This window comes from Ostrea edulis, chromosome 10 (assembly GCF_947568905.1).
Source record: "Ostrea edulis chromosome 10, xbOstEdul1.1, whole genome shotgun sequence".
In the NCBI taxonomy this organism is placed as follows: domain Eukaryota; kingdom Metazoa; phylum Mollusca; class Bivalvia; order Ostreida; family Ostreidae; genus Ostrea; species Ostrea edulis.
The window spans coordinates 45,795,521-45,819,427 of record NC_079173.1 but is presented as its reverse complement, the minus strand read 5'-3'; the positions used below and the strand labels follow the sequence as shown (position 1 = coordinate 45,819,427).

At 35.6% G+C, this 23,907-nt stretch overlaps 2 pseudogenes; one reads left to right on the top strand and one right to left on the bottom strand.

Annotated features, from left to right (window-relative positions):
- Nucleotides 1–835: 835 nt before the first annotated feature.
- LOC125672948 (uncharacterized) overlaps nucleotides 836–23,907 on the bottom strand; it is a 47,033-nt pseudogene continuing 23,961 nt past the window's right edge.
- Nucleotides 11,808–15,593, top strand: LOC130050810 (uncharacterized; annotated as a pseudogene).

Genomic DNA, 23,907 nt, shown 5'->3' with positions numbered 1-23,907 from the left:
CCATCTCTCATATCAACGACCTATCAACACCAACAACCATCTCTCATATCAACGACCTATCAATACCAACAACCATCTCTCATATCAACGACCTATCAACACCAACAACCATCTCTCATATCAACGACCTATCAACACCAACAACCATCTCTCATATCAACGACCTATTAACACCAACAACCATCTCTCATATCAACGACCTATTAACACCAACAACCATCTCTCATATCAACGACCTATTAACACCAACAACCATCTCTCATATCAACGACCTATTAACACCAGCAACCATCTCCCATATCAACGACCTATTAACACCAACAACCATCTCTCATATCAACGACCTATTAACACCAACAACCATCTCTCACATCAACGACCTATTAACATCAACAACCATCTCTCATATCAACGACCTATTAACATCAACAACCGAGATGTTAATGTCTATCCCTGTAACGGCATATCAACATCAAAAATCCATGTGTTAATAAAAGTTGTTGGACTTGTTTGTTAATTGTCCTAAATGAAAGTTTCAACATATAGCATTTGACCTAATTTTTATGTCACAGTTTTACCCTGAAAACTCCTATATATCTTATTTACTTTTTGGCCAAATGTAATGTTTTTATGGAATGATATATATTTTACTGCGTTATATCATAATATAAAAGTAATTGCGAACTATTTGATTCACAGATAAGTTCTTGGGGGTGTGATTTCACAATTTTCATGTTTAGAAAAAAATGAAATTGTCATTCAAATCAGGAATAATTACAGAACGAACGGGAGTGAGTTATAATCTCTGGTCATGAATTTACAAATTACATAAAAATTCTATGAAAATATATGATTTAATATTTCTTAAAAATGACCATACATCACATCGAGTTGAAATGAAAATGTAATCAGTGTCCACCATCACTAGATGAGGAAATGTAATCAATGTCCACCATTACTAGATGAGGAAATGTAATCAGTGTCCACCATCACTAGATGTGGAAATGTAATCAGTGTCCACCTTCACTAGATGAGGAAATGTAATCAATATTCAACATCACTAGATGAGAAAATGTAATCGATGTCCACCATCACTAGTTGAGAAAATGTAATTGATGTCCACCATTACTAGATGAGGAAATGTAATCAGTGTCCACCATCACTAGATGAGGAAATGTAATCAATGTCCACCATCACTAGATGAGGAAATGTAATCAATGTCCTCCATCACTAGATGAGGGAATGTAATCAGTGTCCACCATCAGTAGATGGAGAAATGTAATCAATGTCCATCATCACTAGATGAGGAAATGTAGATCAGATTTAATGGCTGAAGGAAGGGTAATGGTAATCGTATGTCATCTGTAAAACATGAAATAACATTATTAAGTTATTTCTGTAAATTTGCAAGGAAACACTTTTCTCAAGAGGTAATATTTACATTTGTATATATATACAAGAGTTAAAAATGTTGCGTTTCAATACGCGTAAAAACACATTAAAATTTGAAATTGATGTTTTGTTCATTTTCATATTAAAATTTTGATACAATTTCAAAGCCATATTTCACTTTAAGATTATGTGTAATCACTGAGAACAATTAATTCGTACATCTACACCAGAATACACCGCTGCCAAAATGATTTAGGGTCAGATTTTTTGCTGGTACTCTCGTCATCAGAGTAAGATTTTCCACTGGCATCCTCGTCATCAGATTTTCCCCTGGCATCCTCGTCATCAGATTTTTCCCTGGCGTCCTCATCATCAGATTTTCCCCTGGCGTCCTCGTCATGAGAGTCAGATTTTCCACTGGTGTCCTCGTCATCAGAGTAAGATTTCCCCCTGGCGTCCTCGTCATCAGTGTCAGATTTTCCCCTGGCGTCCTTGTCATCAGCGTCAGATTTTCCGCTAGCATCCTTATCTTCAGTGTCAAATTTTCCCCATGCGTCCTCGTCATCAGAGTCAGATTTTCCCCTGGTGTCCTCGTCATCAGAGTAAGATTTCCCCCTGGCGTCCTCGTCATCAGTGTCAGATTTCCCCCTGGCGTCCTCGTCATCAGAGTCAGATTTTTCCCTGGCGTCCTTGTCATCAGTGTCAGATTCTTCTCTGGTGTCCTCTTCTTCACTGTCTGGATAGTCTAAGGGTATAAAAAACACAGAAGGTAATTCATTACATATCCTACATCAAAAGCCAACTCGGTCATCCAAGTATCAATACTTCAAAAGAAAAGTGATCACTAGCAATCTTATTGAATTTTCTCTATAACTGAGGCAGAGGGTAAGCATATAACCCTGTAGAATTGGGCCTAGCCTACCACGGGCAACATCAATTCTATATTGATTAATGTAATTAACGATTGATCAATCATTTAAATTCAATCATGTAATCACATTCATCACACATTACATGACATGACAGGATTCAAGGTCATAAGCCTAAGGGTCACATTGCTCACTTGATCAGACAGTAGCTTTTTCTTCTTGATTTATAACAAAAAATCATTACTGTGCATCAATTCATACTGGTCATGTAGGAGTTTAATTCAATTCACATCCACACTACTGTAAAATAATAATTGTATAGTGAGAAGATTTATTTTGTAGCACATGACATATTCTCCTGGGCCCAGTGTACCCACTTATTGCATTACAAATACACAGTGCTACATATGTATCACTAGCTGTACATGAATCTTAACAATGTATTCCAGTTGACCTTTGCCCTTTGCAATCAAAATTTCTTAGTGACAATTGGGATGACAATGTATCTAACTGGAAAATTCAGAAATCACCATTCTTGAACCAAGGGCATTATATTAAATCAAGTCAAAAATGTTGATCGCATCCGTAATTAGTTATATATATCAAGTTTTACCTTCATATTCACAAAATACACCAAAACCAACAACACCCAAGATCCAAAGTGTCGGATCGAATAGTAGGTCAAATGAATAAGGATATAAAATGCACAAAAATGACCAAAGCACAAACAACAGTGAATTGTCAAATTCTCGGATAGACCTCTCCCTTTCTCAGGACGATAGCATTTCTTCATAAAAATGGGTCAAAGACTCAATTGGCCGGGTTGCAATATTTAGAGTAAATAATTTGGGTAGGGATTTATTTGGTGGTAGTTATCTGGAGGACTGTTATGATTTGTTATGGCCTTAGTGTTGAAGGAGGCAGAATTTTAAAGTAAATTATCAAAACGAGTTTTGACGAGTGGAAAAAATGTTAGTTCCGTATCGGTAACGTGAGCGGACACGATTGTTTTCGGATACAGGGACGGATTTTTGTCTTGTAAAAATGCCGATATATATAAACAAAAGGCCCAGGGGCCTTATAGGTCACCTGAGTATCATGTAACAACCTTCCAATGTTTGAATTAGGTTTGTGTTTAAATATAAGAATTTTACTTTTGGATGAAAGAAACATTGAATAGCTATGTGGTCAGCCCCGCCTTTGCACCAGAACCCCTCACCCAAGGGCCATAAATTTCAGTTTTGAAAGAAGCATCCTTGATCATCATTATCATACTATTAGTTTGTCTACTTAATACCCAGCAGCAGAGGAGAAGATTTTCAAAGAAATAAAATGCATTTTCACTATATGATCAATAGGGCCCATCCCTAATACCAGAACCCCTGACCAAGGGGCCATGAATTTCACAATTTTGAAAGAGGCATCCTTGTTCATCATAACCATGCTATTGGTTTGTCTAATTAATACCCAAGGACAGAGAAGAAGATTTTCAAAGAAATAATGCATTTTCACTATATGACTTATAGAGCCCCACCCTAGCACCAGAACCCCTGATCCAGGGGCCATGAATTTCAAAAAATTTTAACAAGAGGTACTGTGAGCAATGCTCACTAAGAATACCCCCCACTTACTCAAATCTCCCAAAGGGTGTTGGTAATAGGTATAAACTACCTTTTTTCTGAGTGTTGCTACTTCGATGTCCAGTGCACATGACCTTTGACCTTTTGACCCCAAAATCAATAGGGAACATCTTCATCCCATGGGTAGTCCATATGTATGATATGGTGACTGTAGGTGGAAAGGATAACGCTTTAGAGCCCGGAAACCTTATTGCTACTTCAATGTCCAGTGCGCGTGACCTTTGACCATTTGACCCCAAAATCGATGGGGAACATCTTCATCCCATGGGTAGTCCATATTTATGATATGGTGACGGTAGGTGGAAAGAATAATGCTTTAGAGCCCGGAAACCATTGCGTCTACAGACGGACGGACGGACAACCCGATTCCAGTATACCCCCCCCCCCCCCCCCCCACAACTTGTTGCGGGGGGTATAAAGAGGCATCCTTGCTCATCATTACCATGCTATTAGTTTGTCTATTAATACCCAGAGACAGAGAAGAAGATTTTCAAAGAATTTCTACATTTTCACTATATGACCAATAGAGCCCCACCCTAACACAAGAACCCCTGCCCCAGGGGCCATGAATTTCACAATTTTGGTAGAGGGCTCAACGCTCATTATAATTATACCCACAGTTTGGCTTCTTGATGGCCAGGAGTAAAGAAGATTTTTTAAAATTACACTCATTTTGATGGTTTTTGCCCCACCCCTCAGGCCCCAGGGGGGCAGGGACCACGAATTTCACAATTTATGTTCCCCTCCACCCACAGATGCTATATGCCAAAATTGGTTCAGGGGTTTCAGAGAAGAATCTGAAAATGTTCAAATGTTAACGCACGACGACGGACAAAAACAGATAGCAATAGGTCACCTGAATGAATTCAGGTAACCTAAAAAAACACATCACATATTGCCGCAGGGCTTGTATTGATTAATAAAAAAACATGATACAGTGCTCCAAGTCGCATCTGCTATCAGGTCGCATTATGGCGACCTAAAAATATTTCTGGTCGCCATTTTCAAATTTCTAGTCGCCATGTTCAAAATTTCTACTCGCCATAGTAAAAGCTTTTGTAAATATAAGACTTACAAGGTTTTTTTTTTAAATATGAATATCTTGCAAGTAAAAAAGCTGGATGCTAACAAGTCAAGAATTTACTCTGACAAAAGTTGTGTTGCATAGGGCCATCCTGTATATTTTACAGTACGCTTCTGGAGAAGAAACCCAGCATTCTACACAAGGATTTGCTTTAAAGTTATCAATAAGTGGGCCTTCACTGCTTATCATGTGATGCGAATAAGATTAAGAGCTCCTAGTTTTGTTGGATCTTTTGCTGAACAATTAGTACCAGCATCAATAAAAACACTACATCCCGAGTTTGATTGTCTTTGAAAATTAACAGCAACAGTTGCCCCGATCGACTTACTGCTAATAATGCAGTCACGGACAACATGTCTCTTACTGTTACCGTGAATAGTCACATTTCCACGTTTGAAAGATGTACACTCGGTCGTGGCGAAATAGGACAATGGATGTCTAGAAATTGTGGACGTTGCAGGCTTATTGGCCTCACAAATTCTGCAAAACATTTTGCCATCACAAAAATTTCCTCCGCCATTTCAGGACTGGGGTTCTTCCTTTACTTTTGCATTTCTCTTTAGACATTGCTACGCAATCTTTTGATGCAGAACTTTCCCTGTGTGATTTTTGAATTTCTTTGTTACATGTACAAGGCTGAGGCTTCTGTTTTTAACTATTGATAAATCCAAAGTGCTCTAAACCTCGTTTTCCCGCCATCTTGATTGTTTTGACCGAGACTAAAAATATTTATTCAAACTTCCGATCACGATTCTAAAATTTTACTGGTTGCCCAAATTTTCTTCACTCGCGAAAATGCGACTTAATCATAATCTCTAGTCGCAAAATTGATTTTCTGGTCGCAAATGCGACCGTTTTACTCGCAACTTGGAGCACCGACTGATATATGTAATATTATGTAATAATAACTAAAATGAACAATAACTTCAGGTGCTTGAATTGTATATGATTATATGATAAAGAAACAGAATTTCTCTATTTATATTGCAAATTTACAACTCATGCCCAGAAAATTTGACATTCATATATAATTGAATTTTTCCTCAGAGGTAGTGCAACTAAATTTAACCACAAAAGATAATCTCACTTAACTTTTTCAAATTGAACTCTATTTTTAGTAACAACTTTTTGCTGTAGCGCCCATATTGGACAAAGATCAGACTTCAAAAAACTTCTTTGGAACATTGCTTCCCGATTTCACAACAATCCGAAAATCTAAATGACTTTAACTAAAGAACATTGTCTACAGTTGACATCAGCCTCCAAACCTAAAAAAAACATGCTAACAAAAGTCAGATTTTGATCTGGTGAAGAACAAGAAGCCCATGGGCAACATGGCTTACCGGACTCACATTGATTCATATTTTAAGATTTTTTCCTATATATATGCATGTAAAACTTTGATCCCTATTGTGTAGGGCTGTCATAGATCCAAAAAATTTGAGGTCGGGTCGGTTCTAAATTTTTAAATTCAGATTCGGATATATCAGTTTTGGTTTACATAACTTGTTTTAATACAATAATTACTCGGGGACGTGGACTGAGGTTTAGACTCGACAACCATTGTACTCGACACAGTATTGTCACTTCTCGTTTCCATTCCATGTTTTCAATATTTTGTTATTGACGATGTCGAACCTGTGGCGTATTTTCAATGCGTTTGACATATCTTACATACTGTCATTGTTTATAGTTCTGTCCAAAATGCCATCATCTGACCATTGGTCAAAATATAGCCACCTTTAGGATTTTGACGACATTTCGTTTCAACGGATTTCTAATATTGATTCTATTTTAAAAAGCAAACCCGAACCGAAATACAAAAAAAAAAATGGAACCGAACCCAACCCAAACAACACAACCCGCACGGTTTTTGGTTAATCTGGGTACCCGTTGCAGCCCTACTATTGTGGCCCCAACCTACTCCCACGGCCATGATTTTTTTTTCAAAATTGAATCTGGACTATGTCAGGAAGCTTTCATGTGAATGTAAACTTTTCTGGCCCAGTGATTTTTCAGAAGAAGATTTTTAATGATTTTCTCTCTCTCTATATATGTATATACATATATATTGTGTGTTTGTGTGTGTGTGTAAATTAACTTCGATCCCCTATTGTCACCACAGTTTACCCTCGGGGCCATAATTTCAACAAATTTCAATCTGCACCATGTTACTAAATAGGAAGCATTCATCTAAATTTCCACTCTCTTGGTCTAGTAGTTTTTGAGATTTTTAAACATTTTTACTATTTATTTCTATGTAAAACTTTGACCCCCTCCCCCCTTGTGGCCCAATCCTGCCCCGGGGACCATGCTTTTTACAAACTAGAATCTGCCCAAGGTCAGGAAGCTTTCATATAAATTTCTACTTTCCTGTCCCAGTAGTTTTTGAGAAGATTTTAAAATATTTTTCCAAAATATTTGCATGTAAAATTTTGATCCCATATTGTGGCCCAATCCAACCTCCCAGGGTCCATAATTTTAACAAACTTGAATCTGCACTATGCCAGGAAGCATTCCAGTAAATATCAGCTTTTCTGGCCCAGTGGTTCTTGAGAAGATTTTTAAATGGCCCCACCTTATTTCTGCATTTTTGTGATTATCTCCCCCTTTGAAAAGGACATGGCCCTTCATTAGTACAAACCTGAAAGCCCTTCACACAAGGATGCTTTTGGCCAAGTTTGCTTGAAATTGGCCTAGCGGCTCTGGAAAAAAAATCCAAAATGTATAAAGTTTAAACAGACGGACAGGCAGACAAACGACGGACAACAGGTGATCAGAAAAGTTCACGAGAGTTTTCAGCTAAGGTGAGCTAAAAACCTAACTGCAAACTTATTCCTTTCATTTCCACATGTTTGGATCCCATTTACCCAAGGCTGTTCTGTACTAAGTTTGATTGAAACCCAGTGGTTCTGGAGACGAGGTTGAAAATGTGTAAAGTTTAGAGACGGACTGATATATGACAGAGAACGGGTGATCAGAAAACCTCACTTAAGTTCATGTTAACTAACAAGAGGCCCACAGGTCTTAACAGTCACCTAAATATTAAAACCCAAACGCAACCAATACATGCGCGGTTTGGCACACACCTTTGTATACCCCCAGATAAGTATGGGGAGCAAACTATAAGAAGTTTGAAAGAAGCCATTTGATATCCAATCCATATAATTTCGTTGCTTATCATTCCTTAGCTGCTGTTAGAACAAGAAAGATGTCAGGTGAGACTTTAACTTTCATTATAAATACTATGATGCTGTTTTAAAAAGTAATGTGTGTGATATATAAAGCAGAATAATGAATCATACAATGGGCCGACATGTCTCAGTTAAAAAAAAATGGGCTGAAACGTCTGGACCGAAGTGACGATATATAAAAACCAAAGAAATTGATCCATGAATGTTGTTATTTTTGACATTTGGGCCTAAATGTCACTGGACCGAAGTGTCAATTTACTATAATGTGGAAACGCAATAAGGGTGATGGTGGCAAAATGAACAAGATGTGTTTGTGAAACACAAATGCCCCCAATAATGGCCAATTCCGAAGATGGCCAAGGTCACAATAGCAAACATCTTGGTACCAGTAAAAAGATCTTGTCAAAAGAAATGCTCATGTACAATATGAAAGCTCTAATCTTTACCATTTAGAAGTTATGACCAATGTAAAAAAATAATTAAAAAGTAGCTCAAATGTCAAGGTCAAAAGTTCAATACCAACGGAAAGGTCTTGTAACAAGGAATACTCATGTGAAATATTAAAGCACTATCTCTTACTGTTTAAAAGTTATTAGCAAGGTTAAAGTTTTCAAAAAGTAGGTCAAACTCCATTTTCAACATCACAGGGTCAAAAATGTTTGTACCCACGGAAAGGTCTTGTCAAAAGGAATACTCATGTGAAATATCAAATCTCTATCACTTACTGTTCAAAAGTTATTTGCAAAGTTAAAGTTTTCAAAAAGTAGGTTAAACTCCAAGGTCAAGGCGACGGGGTCAAAAATGTTGGTACCCACGGAAAGGTCTTGTCACAAGGAATACTCATGTAAAATATTAAAGCTCTATCTCTTACTGTTTAAAAGTTGTTAGCAAGGTTAAAGTTTTCAAAAAGTAGGTCAAACTCCAAGGTCAAGGGGTCCAAAATGTTGGTACCCATGGAAAGGTTTTGTCACAAGGAATACTCATGTGAAATATCAAAGCTCTATCACTTATTATTCAAAAGCAAGGTTAAAGTTTCAGGCAGAATGACAGAAAGGACAAAAACGATATCCCCCCCCCCCCTCCCCCCCTCCCCCCCCCCCCCCCCCCGTGAAAAATAATCACTATATACTCCCAAAGGCTACATGAAATCTAGAAAAAAAATCCTACTCTGAATATCTAAGCAGCAAGCAAAATTTTAACATTCAGCAAAAGTATAAAACAAGATGTGTTCTTACAACTTCAATGCCCTCATCAGTGCATACACTGATGAAATGCTTCATATAATATAATAGGTGTATTAAGATTAAAACATTAAAATATAATTAAGACTAATTTGGACCCATCCTAGAATAAAAACCCTGGGTTGTGAAATTTACCATTTTTTGTTCATCTTTTTTCTGCTATTCCTTGGTATGCAGATTTTATACAGTTTTATACAGTATCAGCAAACTTACATATATATATAAACACTATAATACTAAGATTAGACCCACCCTGGGGTCAAAATCCCTACCCTGGGGATCAAGAAATTGACAATTTTGGTAGATGCCTTCCTGCTTTACATCTTAGTGCATTTAGTTTTACTTAAACATGTGCCGTTCTAGAAAAAGATTTTGAAAAAGGGTCAATTTTGGGCAGTTTTTGTCCTGCCCCCAAGGCCCCAGGAGTCCAGAAATCCTGAAATTTACAATTTATGTCTCCCTTTTTTCTAAGATGCTTCATACCAAATTTTGAGGGGAAAAAATCGGAATTATAGTTATCAAGAAGAAGTTAAAAATGTCTATTGTTCACACATTTAATACCTGACAATATTGGCCCCACCCTGATACTAAAACCCCTACCCCTGGATTATCAAATTTACAATAATAGTAAAGGACTACTTGTTCTTTCTAGATATCCAATTAGTTTTAATTTAGTATCAATAGCACTAAAGAAGATGTTATTTAAGTGTTTTGCACATAAACTCTACATAGTAAGTTTGGCCCCACCCTGCCGTCAGAACCGCTGGCCTACCCTGGGAATCATGAAATTTACAACTTTGATTGAAGCCTTCCTGCTCTACATTTCCATACATTTAGTTTTTTGTAAAGTTTTTGCCCTACCCAAAAACCCCAGGGATGCTGGAGTCCTAAGATTTACAACTTATGTCCCCCTTGTCCCAAAGCTGCTTAATACCAAATTTAAAAAAGAATTGGACTGGTAGTTATCAAGAAGTTAAAAATGTTCAATCGTTAACGAATGACGGACGACCCATGACGGCCGACGACAATCATATTTGCAAAAAGTCACCTGACTTAACTCAGATGACCTAACAAAGTGAGTCACTGCGTACACAAATTCTTTAATAATTTTTTGTTATATATATATTTTTTTATTTTAATTCAATTTTATATTTTTGTTTATAGCTATCAGATTTGAATATATAGGGATAGTTTGCCTCCTGTACCACAGTATATACCGACTCCAGAAAAATACTGGTACACCAGTATACTGATAATACTGTGCACCCGCTAAAAATTGTATTATTCAATGAATCATATAGTGAAAATTAGCACTGCTGCATAAATGATTTTGAACCTTGGGTGTATATATATATATATATATATATATATATATATATATATATAAGGGGCAAAATCAAGAGATCAATAAGAAATCTTGTTTCAAGTACCATACTTGATTACACAATTTCTAATGCAAGTGGCACAACTCTTTGATAAATCTACATTTAAAGTCACATGAACACTTTCATTTTGAAATAACCAGTAGGAACACTCTAACATTAGTATTTGACAACAATCAGTGTTTTTGGAGGGGGGGGGGCATTCATCAAAATCTGTGAATTTACTCATTAATCAGATCTGTAAGCTATAGAACCCCTAAAATCATGAGACCTATTCAACACAGAGACTGGGTGTAATGTACATGTTAAATGTCAAACAGTACACAATGTAGATTTTGTCCACACCTGCTGCAGAAATTAACGCCATTCTACAGAAATACACAACATTTTACAGAAATACACAACATTTTACAGAAATATACAACATGTCACAAGCCAGAGCTGTGTTGACATCACTGATATTTACATTCTTGGCAGCTGTGAAAAATAATGATTTTTATCATTCTTAAATTCATAAATTTAGCTGAAGAAAACAAAGAATTCTAAACAATGATCCTGGAATTTTTCTGGGAGCATGATTAAAAGTAACTCTGATTGTAAACCACACTGTAAATAAAACTAAACACTAAATTTAATTATAACCCACCCTCTAATTAAAACTAAGCACAACCTACAATTAAAACACATTGTAATTAAAACTGAACATTAATTACCACTATTTATATCCTGCACTGTAATTAAAACTAATCACTACTTCTAATTATAACCCACACTGTAATTAACACTATATACTACCTCTAATTATAGCCCACACTGTAATTAAAACTAAACACTACTTCTAATTATAACACATTAATGAAAATTAAACATTACCTCTAATTACAGCACACATTGTAATTAACACTAAACATTACCTCTAATTATAACACAATCTGTAATTAAAACTAAACACTACCTCTATAAATTTATAACCCACACTGTAATTAATATTAATCACTATGTCTAATGGAAAACGTTCACTCCCAGACGCTTGATTTTTATCGGTGGTTAGCTGAACGCTTGAATCAAATGTAAACAATATGGCGAACCGCTATTTCGCACTGACGGTGGTGCAGTTGAAGAAGGAGCTTGCCTGTAGAAACGCCACGACGCAAGGAAGGAAGATAGATTTAGTTAGACGGTACATTTAACTTCTTTCTTCTGCTGTTTTACCGAAAAGTTTCATTTAAAAAAACCCTGTAAAGTTAGGCTGTGTTAGCATATAGTCACGATAACTAGATCTGGTGTGATTACATACTAGTACGCATTTCATCTCGAAAAAGATATTCGCACGGGATATTGCTTGACTTCTCAGAGTGTGGTCTACATACTTCTTTGGCTGCTATATTTGGGTTATCAGAATCTTTGTTTTATTTATCAATATAGGAATTTTAATCAACAGCATGACTATGCTTGAGTCTCATTCTGTATATAAAGCCTTTATTGTATATTCTGTCAGCATTCATAAATCTTCAGGGGATCAAACCTGAACATTTACTGTCTTAAAGGTTAAACTTGTCATAAAGTTCCCATCATTCCTTAAAATGCTACATACATGTATGTAATGTACTCTTAGTCTATCATCTTGAATGATGTATTTGCCCGTTTCAGATTAGAAGCATATGACAGAAATGCCAATTTCCAGCAGCCACCTGTTCTGTTACCAGATCCTTTGGACGTAAACTGGCCTACAACAGGATTCCAACAACTCAATTCAGAGCACAGGAAATTACTACCTTCTATTACAAGGGAACAGATAGAAGCCTATTTTCTCCATAGACTTGCCGGTATTTATGCATTGAAAGCAATGATAGTTTTCGTTTTTCTCCATATTATATCTCATTCAATTCATTCCTTGCAAATGATAAAATAACTAGTGAAATGAACATACACAGATCTGAATTTTTTTTTCCAGGTGGTAGTTGCTAAATTATGGGGGGGGGGGGGGGGGGTAGTGTTAAATAAAGTCCATGGTTATCTGCATATCATATGCAAAAATTATGGAAAATAAATACTTTTTTTTTCAATTCAGGAGAGAGGTCCTTCCTTACCCTTGAAGAAATTATTATGCTTAAATAAACATCATTTTATACACCCGGTACAGCACAGGCACTTGTTTCTGTAAATAACTTACGACCTCTGTATAATAATAATAACACATAAGTTATTTACAGAAACAAGTGCCTGTGCTGTACATGCATGTATTATGATTCACTTTTGTCATGAATAAATATATGCTATATCATATTTCAGGAGATAATGAAGCGGCATGTGATATCAAGGCAGTTAAGAATGGGGAACTATTGTACCAATCCGAGAGAGTTTTGGCATGCTCAGTTATCATTGAAAATGATGTATTTTTTACTGGAATAGTCAGTGCAGCCATGAAAAATAAGGTAATTATCAAAAATTTTATTCAACGCAATTTGATATTTAAACATGGTATACGCTTTATCAAGTTTTTGCTTTAATCAAGAATATTTTAGTAGATATTTCCAAATAAATATTTCGGGGTATATGAATAAATAGTCAGCAGTATGACACTGAAAAACATGTACATGTATGTGTAGTTTGGTCATTTAAAAAATATATACATGTATATTTCAAACCAAATCACTGAATACTTCAAAGAAATCACTGTCTAATTTGAAAGGTTATTACAGGTCACATACAGCTATAAACTAAGGCTGGAGAAAGAATCTGGAGATGTGCTAAACTCACACTGTGAATGCCCTGCAGGGAAAGGCCCAAATGGTACATGCAAGCACCTAGCTGCTTGCATGATTATGCTTGAAAATTTTATTGAGAATGGTGAAGTGGCGATGCAGAAATCATGTACAGAAAATTTGATGATGTTCAACAAGCCAAAGGCATCCCATAAAGGTTGGAATATAAAAATATGCATGGACAACAGCATATAATTACATAAAAGTAGAAAATTCAAATTTGAGTCAACTTTTCCATCTTTGTTGATATATACAATGTGTCATATTATATAAAATTGGGATGTACAATTAACAAATTCATGTTCTTTTTCATGCATTCAGGATCTCCAGTCAAAGTTGAAAAAATTACAATTGGGAAGAGAAAATCAGCCGTTCATTTGGATGACCCACGACCAGAAAAGTTTAGGAATGTAGAGGGCATGCAAGACCGGGTCAGAAACCTATTAATCAACTATACATCAAATACTTCTGAAGACATTGCATTTCGTTATCTTTATGAGAGAGCAGATTTGAAGGTGACTTACAAATTTTGAAAAGTCAATACTTATTTAATTTAGATTCACCATGGAGTGTGACCTTGAATGTAATTAATAATACATCAGGGCATTTAGCTTTTTGGTCAGTTTGTCTTTTGAATGCCAAGTGATGGGGCTTCATATGTAAAATAAAATCTTTCTTCTTTCTCACAAAATTTGTGACCTTGACTTTTTTTTTTTTATTTCACTTTGCCATTACTTAATATATCACATTGGGTTTTGCATGTTTTTGTTGACCTTCGCATATGACCAATATGTTTTTAAACCTAACTATAACTTTGCCTACATTTCATGTTTATCTAGTCTTAATCTTATCTTTGAAATAATGTGCATATATAATGTGTACAGTTTTCATACAGTATAATAAAATTTTACTTATTTTCAGTCTGCAATTCATGACCACCACTACTTATCACTGCCTTTCACAGAATACTGGGTGGATAAAGCATTACAGGTACTTTCAAAATCATAAAATAATTTGGAGATGGGACTTTATGGCTAAATGAATTTTTGCTTGCCGCAGAACTGTATAAAACTATATAAGTACATGACATCAATTATATATAAAAATAGCTTCATGTATTACCTATCAACTAAGATCAGACATATATAGTATGACGATTTATGATTAAAGCCTTTTCTAGATTTTTTCTCCCTTTCATTGCACAGGTAACTGAATCAGAGGTGTCAAGTATTGAAAAAGAAACAAGGGGACAATCTATAAATAAGAGATGGTTTGCAGAGAGAATGTGGAGAATCACAGCTTCAAATTTTGGGCAGATTTCAAGAATGACAGACAGACGTAACAAACAGAAGCTTTGTAAATCATTGATATCTATCAAGAGCCTCACCACCCCTGCAGTCACTCACGGAAAATCATATGAAAAAAAAGCTATCAAAAAATTTGAAGATAACCACAACATAAGAGTTCATGAGAATGGTTTATTCATTTGTTCAAAAATGCCATTTCTAGGTGCAACACCAGATGGCGTTATAGATGATAAATATATAATAGAGGTGAAATGTCCTTATAAAGGGCGGAAACAAGAAATCAACACAAACACAATGGAATATTTCACTTATTTAGAGGTAGTGGGTGGGGAAATCAAGCTGAAAATATCTTCCAATTACTATGATCAAATTCAGGGACAACTGTATATAAGTGGCAGACAATTTTGTTATTTTATTGTGTATACACTAAAGTCACTATTTGTAGAAATTATTGAAATCAACAGAGAATACTGTGAAATGTGCCTTATACCAAAACTGGAGTCGTTTTATACAAAACATTACAGACCTTCCATTGCCTCAAATTTATAAATGATTGCAAATTAGGCCAATTAAAGTTAATTGATAGATTATCATCCCCGCCCGCCCCTCAAAAAAGGGCCCATCCCGATTTTTTTAATGCAAAAATTATGATTTCAAACAAACTTGCTTCCCAGTGACATGAGTGAATGATTAAAGTCACAGAATGTTGTTTTATATATATATATATATTCTACCAAGGAATCTTTGAATTCCTTACTTGATTAACACTTTGTGTGATGTCTGTTTTCATTAATTTTTTTTTCTCAGGAAATAAAAATTAAAAAATTATATTCTCCCACCCGCCCCATTTTTTTTTTACCCCAGATGATAATCTACTAATTAGGTTGAATTGGCCTTACTTTGAAACCACCTCCTTCTGTACTACTTAAATGTATGCTACAAATGAAACAATATATTTCCATAAAATTGACTACATGTTGTGAAGTATTGGCGGGAACACTTCAGATTGCCTAATAAAATTGCCCCCAATATGTAATCTGAAATTTTGGACTTTTCATTATGGCAATATGGTGTGATATATTCTAAATTTAAAAATATTAACCAAGGCAATAGCTTGGATCAGTATTTTCAAACTGAGTAAATATCAGAATAGAGAGAAATTTTATGATGGTGAATATCTTACAATGCTAACAAGCATATCTTATATGAATTATATTTAGATAAGTAAATGTTAGTGTCACTACCTTCATATATATATTATTCATATATGTATGAATTCAATAAAACCAATTGTCGAGGACTGATCAACATAAAATGTGATTAATTCACAAGAAATGATATGAATTGAGAAAATCTGTTTAAAACTGCACATCATCATTTAGCCTCTTTTGCTTTAATATAATCACAACTTATGCAAATTTATCTATAATTGACCTTCTAAAATTGCTTAGCACAAAGCAGATATAAATGATTCGGGATCCAAGCTGAATTTTGCTGTGACTAAGTTCATTCTTTAGAATTTTAAAACGTTTTGCCAGACCAATGACCCTTTCTACATGTATGCGTTTTGAAGCTACACGTCGATCATGTACTACTTCATGGGCTTCAAGTTGGGATTTACCTTTCAAAAATGTTGGAGTATTTACTTGAACATCCTTGTTAGCAAAGAGATCTTGTACCATGATGCCTCGATCAGCCATGATGCTGTCGCCTTTCTCAAACATACCATCTTTCAATAAATCAGATCTTTCAATAATCATTCTATCACTTGCAGACCCACCATAAGCATCGGAAACATATGACACAGCCCCTCTGGGAGTCACTCCAATCATTGCCTTTATAGTATTTCTATGCTTATAATTTGACCAAGTGATGGACTGAGCATTGACGTCTGACGGCTTCTCAACTGGTATTTCGGTGGCATTCAGTATAACCCTAGCGTTTGCAAACTTCTCTGCAAAATTTGAAGGCATAAAATCTTGAACTGTGTCTTGTGATGGCCATATGTTCATTTCCTTTAACTGGAAATACAAAAAATGTATCCAGGTTGTTACAATCCTAGATACAGTTGACACTGAAACTTGAAAGAAAAGTGACAATTCAAAATCCTCTTTAGCCTGTCTCAATTTCATCAAAGTTAAAAAAAGTTGATCCCTTGGTTCTAAAGTTACACATTTGTAATCTAATTCATTTACACATGGACCAAGACAGTGATAAAATATCATAAACTGATCGTAATTACTGAAACCAGTGTAATACGAAACAGCATCTGCATGATCTTTAAAATTTTCAATGGAACATTTCATAGCAAAGGGATTTTGCACAAATTTTTCCCTAGATCCTGGATTTCTGTTGGTGTTTGATCAGCCTGCCCAGTCTTTACTGTATGATCTATAACCACTTCTTGCTGTACACCTGTAATATACATGTACAAGTAAAAATAGGTGGAGATTTCACGTGTCTTACCAATACAGTACCTCGCTTAAATCTTTAACTGAAAGTACAGAATGTTTTTCAGTTCTTTTGATGTGGTGTATGTTCTTTTTTCCCTTTTGGACTTAACCTAACATAACTTAAATGCCCTATCAGCAAATTTCTGACATTGCATATATTTGTGGACTTTTACATTGTGACATAATAGTTAAATGGCCTATCAAAGCATTGTTTTACATGCAGTGGATATGGCTAAATGCAGACTTAAAGATTCCTTTATGTCTGTGCATGTGACACAACAAGCACTAAAGTATCATCATTATACCCATGGCCATAATGTCAGGTTCCTCCAATGGTTGGTTTCTCCTCTTAAATCTTAACTGTCTTGGGCTTGGGCCAGAAACTTCCTCCCCAGGGATCAGAATGGAAGGAACAGCATCTTCTTTAAGGCGAAGGCGGTCAGCTGAAAACAAAATTTCATTATCCTTATAGCAAGATGATGGTTTGCTCTTTCAATTTTCTTAATTTTTGAAAGACTTTTTCATTTTTTGTTATGAGCTTGTTACCAAAAAAATAAATACATGAATTAAAAGGCATATTTTAAATCACTTAATTCATGTTTTTGATTGGATAAAGTTTAAAAACATTTATTTTTTTTTGGTCTGCAAAGGCAAAATGGGGTAGGGTTTATTTAAATATATTTCAACTTTTGAATATGCTAATCGTAAAACCTGGCATACAAATGATATTATGAATGAAAACATTAAGGTACAGTGTCCCCTTCCATCTATGTCATACATTTTGTGACTAAAAAGTGAATTGTTAATGCTTTAATCTTTAAAAAGTCAAAAGATAACTGATTATTGTTGGTAATTAAATTATTCCAACACTAATATTGCTGAATATTTATTGTTAGGACTATTCTTTGCTTTACATACACTTTATGTAAGGTTATTTGGTTATCTTAGCAAGATTATTATAATATCACTTGCCTGTCATTACCATTCCCTTCGTCATTCTGAAATATAAAAGAAAACAGAAAGCAACACGAACACATGCAAATCAAATAAATGCAATGTAATTCAAAGTTCTTGCACTTGTATGTACATACAAGCAATATGAAATCATTAATACAATACAGGCTAGGAATTGCATCATCTGAACTGACTTTATTGTTAAGAAGACTGACTTGTTCTAAGAAATAGAGGAAGGAAGCTCTAGTATATAGCCAGAATTTATAAGTGATGAGCCCTTTTATCAAAATTTCCAACACGCAACAAGAAGCAATTACTTGGCCTGTATTTATGACATCAAATTGAAACTCAAATTGAATATGAATAAAAACGGAAGACAAATATCATCATTAAGTTTATAAAATGTGTTTTACATTGATAATGATCGATATTATGGCTTCTAACCTGACGTGTCCCTGTAATCACTTTCGCAGAAGTGAAGGTGGCAAACAACATCTGCATTCTTAGGCTCCCACAACTTTTTTGATTTCGGATCAATTCTTTTGATTGCAACAATCCACTGAAAACGTTTATATTTGTCTTTTGGGAACTGATGTCCACCATAATTACTACAGAGCGGCACAGAACAACGCTGTGGCATGTCGACGATCACTTGCTTCGCGCTTTGTTTACCGTGGATTCAAGCGTCTCAAACGCACAGTTAACCACCGATACCTCATCGTCATAAAATGAAAAACCAAACCGGACGGGTGTTTTCCATTACAGCTCACACTGTAATTAAAACTAAACACTATCTCTAATTATAACACAAACTGTAATTAAAACTAAACACTACCTCTAATTATAACCCACACAGTAATTAAAACTAAACACTACCTCTAATTATAACCCACACTGTAATTAAAACTAAACACTACCACCAATTATAATCCACACTGTAATTAAAACTAAACAATATACTTCTATTTATAACCCACACCGTAATTACAAAACTAAACACTACCTCTAATTATAACCCACACTGTAATTAAAACTAAACACTACCTCTAATTATAACCCACGATGTAATTAAAACTAAACAGTACCTCTAATTATAACATACACTGTAAATACAACTAACACTACCTCTATTTATAACCCACACTGTAATTACAATGCTAAACGCTACCTCTAATTATCACATATTGTAATTAAAACTAAACACTACCTCTAATTATAACCCACACTGTAATTAAAACTAAACACTACCTCTAATTATAACCCAGACTGTAATTAAAACTAAACACTACCCCTAATTATGACCCAGACTGTAATTCAAACTAAACACTGTCTCTAATTATAACCCACACTGTAATTAAAACTAAACACTAGCTCTATTTATAACTCACACTGTAATTAAAACTAAACACTACCTCTAATTATAACCCTGACTGTAATTAAAACTAAACACTACCTCTAATTATAACATTCACTGTAATTACAACTAAACACTGCATCTATTTATAAACCACACTGTAATTACAAAACTAAGCACCACCTCTAATTATAACCCACACTGTAATTAAAACTAAACACTACCTCTAATTATAACCCACACTGTAATTAAAACTAAACACTACCCCTAATTATGACCCAGACTGTAATTCAAACTAAACACTGTCTCTAATTATAACCCACACTGTAATTAAAACTAAACACTAGCTCTATTTATAACTCACACTGTAATTAAAACTAAACACTACCTCTAATTATAACCCTCACTGTAATTAAAACTAAACACTACCTCTAATTATAACATTCACTGTAATTACAACTAAACACTGCATCTATTTATAAACCACACTGTAATTACAAAACTAAGCACCACCTCTAATTATAACACACACTGTAATTATAAAACTAAACACTACCTCTAATTATAACCCACACTGTAATTAAAACTAAACACTACCTCTAATTATAACCCACACTGTAATTAAAACTAAACACTACCTCTAATTATAACCCACACTGTAATTATAAAACTAAACACTACCTCTAATTATAACCCACACTGTAATTAAAACTAAACACTACCTCTAATTATAACCCACACTGTAATTAAAACTAAACAATGCATCTAATCATATCCCACACTGTAATTAACATGTGTTTTTATATTGACTGATATAGTACAATAAACTACAGTACTACTAGTACTTACCAGTCAGAGAGTACCTCCTCTGTAGATATCTATATACAGACACTGTGTTGGTGTACCATGATCCGACCCAGAGAAGGTGAGTTTTATCATCATAGTTCAGGCTGTATGGTATGTTTATCCCGTGTGGTGTCAGTAACAGAGACAGGAAGTGACCGTCCTTGTCAATCATCTGTACTGTGTCGGTGTTAACATCACACACCAGGATGTGTGACAGCGCGTCTGTACAGATTCCCCATGGTCGTAGTGATGATCCTGATGGAGGTCCTGTGTAGGAGAATCGATGTCTGCCCCCGCGCTCTGTCACCACTACAACACCACGGTTAGAATTAATGTAGTCAGACACAATGATATCACCGTTATTGTTCTCTCTGATATAGAGAGGACGACTATACAGCGTGTGACCTGTGTTGTCGTGTTCTATGGTCAGGATGTGTTGACCACTACTGTTGTACCGGGTTACCTTGCCTGTCTTTGTATCAGTGTTATCCATCCCCACCATCAGATCTCCAGTGGACGGGGAGCAGTACACACACTGTGGTCTCCATGGTGATGTTCTGTGTATCAGTCTGGTGACTGTTTTATTGTCTGTACATAGTTTGTTGATGTTAAGTTTACTGTCTATATAAATCAGTTCACCAGAACTGTTCACTGTGTGTCCTCTATACCATCCTATATCTGTCACACGGTGTATAGTGTCTCCTGTTGTGTCTGTCAAGATGAGATTGTTATAATCATCAGAGACCCAGACCCGGTCTGACATCACACGAGATATGTGATACACACCGTAAAAAAACACCTGTCACACAGACAGACGTGTGTAATACAGGTGTGGACATCAGTTTCACACACTCGTCTATTCCTACTTGTCGTTTTCCTGTTGTCATTTGGATTTCTGTGATGACACTCAATAACTGACTAGGACTGTTCTTTATCTGGGGGACACGACTGGTCTTTATAAACAAGAGGAATTGTACCGCTCTGTTTGCTGATTGTTCATATCTGTCTTCATAGTTCTGTAGGTGAACAAGTTGTCTGTTCATTTTTCTCTTCTGTTGTTGTATTCTATCAATCAATAAACCTCGGTATCTTGTTTTAACATCACATACCACAGTGTCAATCAGATCCTTCAGTCTCTGGGCTTTTGTTGACATCTGTGATTGACGGTGACAGATTTGTGGGGGACAAGTTTGGATATCAGTTTGGATTCCTGCCAGGAGAACACGACAGTTATAGAGAGTCTCACTTCTGATGTTGTCAATGATTTCTCTGTGTTGTTGTCGCTTTGTTTGATAGGCTGTTCTAAGATCCACCAGCGTGTGTGTTCTGTGGTCTGTACAGCGCTTACACACGGAATAGTTACACTGATCACAGAACATTCTGTATTTTCTCTTTGGATGTCTGACACAAGTCTTTCGTAAAGGGAAACAATTAAACTTCTCACGGTAAATCACAACATCATGGTATATGGTATCTAGATCATTGACATGTTTCTCTTTACACTGTAAACACAGATCACGTTTACATGTGTTGCAGTAGAACTCAGTGTCCCCCTGACATTGAGAACACTGTCGTAGTTTACACTGCGTGGTAAAACTCCTCTCGGTATGACGAGTTATATAGAACACTACATTGTGATATTTGGTGTTATTTTCTGTAACATGTTTCTTTTTACACTGTAAACACAGATCACGTTTACATGTGTTACAGTAAAATTCAGTGTCCCTCTGACATTGAGAACATTGTCGTACTTTTAGCTGAGTGCTGAGTCCTAGTGTGTCCATGATGTGGAGGGTCGGGGTCTTTAGGAATACAATCTGAAATCAAACATACAGTATAAAGCTAGAGAAACTGGAAAGTAGCAATCATTGAATTTACATTCATTTTTACATAATACATATTACAAGAGTTACATCATTTTGGATATAAACATTCCCATCCTGTAATTAATACATTTAAATAGATCTACGTAATTTACTGAATAATTTTAATTGACCCCTTTTCTCCATAAACAAGAGGCACCATGACACACATCGCTCACCTGAGTCACCCTGACCCTGTTGTTGTTAAGCTGTTATGGGTTTCTTTCTAAGCCTTTTTGTCATATAGTCGACCCAAATTTAGCCCCAAAGGATCATGACAAAACCAACTTGAATTCACACAACATGGGGATGCCTCGATAGCAATACAAAAATAATGTGATAATATGACCTTGTTATTGTGGAGAAAGTTAAGGTCACAAAGTCAGATATCATTCTTTGAAATGAAACGTCTTTCCATACGATATCTACAAGTATGAAGAAAATAAGAAAGCTCTATCTTAACTGATATTAGGAAATATTGAGTAGGTTAGGTTTTCTTAACAATAAGTTTTTCTCTAAGGTCTTGCCAAAGGATATCTACATGTATATAGAAAACAAGCATGATTTTTTTCTGAGAAACGTCAGGAAACATTTGAGTTTTCTGAAAAGGAGACCAATCTCTAAGGTCAAGGTCACAAACAAACTCTGCCATAAAAAGGTCTTGTCACAAAGAATGGAAATATGAAAAATGGGGGTCTTATAACTCACTATTCAAAAGTTAAATTAGAATTATGCAGAGACCTATATCCAGGACAAAAAACAATGCCCCCCCCCCCCTCCCCCACACTGGGAAATGGGAACATTGAATCAACACAACTTGGGAGCATTTGCATTTAGATATATTTAATGTGGCCCTGCTCCTCTTGAAAAAAATCCTTTAAATTAAGTGTCTGCATATTCTCATATAAAACGTTTATCTCCTATCGTGGTCCCACCCTACCATTAGGGCCCCTGACTTGAACAAACTTGAATTTGAACTGCGTGTAAATAATTGCATATTAACATGACTAATCATTACTCTTCTGTTGGTGAGATGAATAATCTAAAAAAAAAAATCCCTATCAACACTTATGTCACACTTTGATCCCATATTGTCTCCCCACAATACTTTGGGGTGGGGGAGCACCTGGGACTGATTTGAACCAACCTGCATTTTCACTATGTAGGGATCCTTGAAAATCAATATGACTAATCATGGAGCTGTTTTTCTTGAGAATAACAATTTTATATATTCTTCCTTCATATCTGCACGTAATACTTCAATCCTTAATTGTAACCCCACAATACCCCTTAAAACATGATTAATCCAGTGTAGCCCCACAATACCCCTTAAAACATTACTAATCCAGTGTACCCCAAAATACCCCTTAAAACAAGGCTAATCCAGTGTAGTCCCACAATACCCTTAAAACATGACTAATCCAGTGTAGTCCCACAATACCCCTTAAAACATGACTAGCCCAGTGTAGTCCCACAATACCACTTAAACATGACTAATTCAGTGTAGCCCCAAAATCCCCCTTAAAACATGACTAACCCAGTATAGCCCCACAATACCCCTTAA